Consider the following 2,500-nt stretch of genomic DNA (forward strand, 5'->3'; position numbering starts at 1 on the left):
TACTTTAGTCAAAATACTCTCACTACTTTGTAAAACTCTTATTTAACACAACACTGTATTTAAAGTCTTTGTAATCCATCTGAATGAGTGCATGAAAATCAACTCATAAGTCTTTTTTTACATTTCTGATTAAATATCCCCACTTCCTGTGGGCTCCCTCATTTTTAAAAGCCCTGGAAACGCCCCTGGCTGTAACTGTTATAATCATTAAATGTGTAAAGTACCGGCATAAGAATGGATAGTTACAAAACTGAACACTGGATTAAAATAACTGCACCTTTCTCAGTAAGCACAATCATTTTAACCGCACAGATATGAAGCTGTGTCCAAAGCTCCCCCCAAACCTTTTAAATAAACCTGTTTAATAAAACCTTTTCAAATCTGCGGTCTGCGCCTCTCACTGCACCTGCCTGCGTTAAAAAAGTCCACACTTTAAAGCAGCTGCGTGTTCATCGTGTTTTCTACCTGCAGAGACTCAGAGCGCAGGAGAGCCGCGGGGCGCAGAAGTCTTCCCGGGATTTCGGAGTGCGTGTTGCGCGTAAAGCTCAGCGGACTCTCGCTCGGGTCCCGAAAGAAGCGGTGACGGGCTGAAATGTCGCGATGCCCGGTTGAGGGTCCGGCCAGACTGCAGCCGACTGCAGCTCTCACACAGACAGGTGTGCGTGTGCAGATCCGTCTGTGCAGTCAGCTGTCGGGACGGAGCTGAGGGTCCCCCCTGCAGGCACGGCGCGGAAAAACTCCAGTTCTGAGTTCATTCATTCAGGCGAAAGCGGGCTCAGTGCACTTTGTGGAATATTCAGAAAAAGAGCCACACGTGACAGGATCAGTGGGCAGACTGCAAACACCATTATGTGATACTGTAGGGGTGTCAAACACAAGGCTCTGGGTCAGATTTTCTACATGTTAAAGAAACACAGCTGTAGTAAAGGAAAACAATCTCAGCCAGATTTGCGCTATAACTGTGTAAAATTACAGAAAATGTGTTTTTCTGTAGTAAAAGTGTCGCAGTGGGACCAGAGAGAAAAGGTGAGAAGCTTTCAGTCCGTTAATTGTTTATTACTCATTACTTTGGTGGGGTGTGAATGGGAGTACGGGGGTTGTTCTCAGCAGGACAAAAATCATGAAAATTAAAAGTTGGAAGTCCAAAATGTTTGCGCTCTTTCATATTTTAAAAATGTCGTCCAGATGGTCACGTTGGAGTCTCTGCTGGGCTGGTTCTGGCCCTGGGCCTCATGTTTGACACTCATAAGGCCCAGTCTTTAAGCAGTCCTGGATAACTAAGACTTCTGCTCCTGCCGTGGAGGCGAGCGATGGGAGGGAAGAGATGTTTTCAGATGTGGTTGATGGAGCTGGAATGAAAATGGATGAATGGATCAGGTTTTAGGTATTAGGTACACCTGTTCACCTGGTCTCCTTAAGACAAACCTTTCATTAGCCAATCACACGGCAGCAGCTCAGTGCATTTAGGCATGACCAGGATGCATGTTCACAGGTTTGACTGCAGAGACGGAGCAAGTGTAACCTGTCTGCAGCTGCTAGTGCTGAGATTCATCACTGACACACACACACACACACACACACACACACACACAGAGTTAATCTGCAGTCTGACAGCAGGTCTGTTAAACTGCAGCAACAATTAGGAGTCTAATTCACAGACCGGCATTCCAGCGAGGTGACACATTAACGGAGGAAGAGGGACGAAGAAGAAAGGGAGGAGGAAAAAAAGAAGAGGTGCAGGGAGATACATGATTTATTTTTATTTGAGTACAATACAGCAGATTATGGAGCGACCTTTGAGCTCTCTGCTGGGTCAGAGGTCAGAGGTCGGCTGCAGCAATGGCTCTCAGGCTCAGATCGTTTACTCTGGTCTTGAAAGTCAAGATCAGGCGTCCGATGAGCGTCAGGCAGCTCTTCACCACCAGCCGAGGGACAAATCTGTTCCCCCACCCCTGCTGTGAGACCGCTAAACCATTAAAAATGACTTTCCCCATCAGCTTTTGTGGCTGGTTAAGCACTTGTAGATGGGGTGGAGGCTGGGGGGTTAATGAGCTCCACCAGCAGACCTGCTGCTCATCAAATAGCAGCAGTGTGAACACAGTGGCCATATGCCGAGCCTGCAGGAGAGGGCAGGTCCAGCACACTCATGGAGGAGGCAGTTAAAGGAGCTTAAGAGTTAAGATTTCAAAGTTTCCCAGAATGAATGAAAAAACTAAAACTAAAACTAGGCGTGACAAACATTTTATTCACTGAATTAAGAATAAAAAGTAGAAGCAGAACTAAAACTGTTGTGTTATATAATTGTTGCTTACCTGCTGAGGCTCTGGTCATTTTATTTACTGACATCTGAAAAATACCATTAAAATATAATAAAGACTTAAAATAACACTGAAACTGATCAAAACTAAACCAATAAAAGCTGAAGTGAAACGAGCAGCCAGTACAGACAGGACAGTCTCAGATTAACTCCAAATTTATGGATTGATTTGCATCACAGGTG

This window comes from Haplochromis burtoni, unplaced genomic scaffold (assembly GCF_018398535.1).
Source record: "Haplochromis burtoni strain Fernald_Lab_line unplaced genomic scaffold, NCSU_Asbu1 Contig_123, whole genome shotgun sequence".
In the NCBI taxonomy this organism is placed as follows: domain Eukaryota; kingdom Metazoa; phylum Chordata; class Actinopteri; order Cichliformes; family Cichlidae; genus Haplochromis; species Haplochromis burtoni.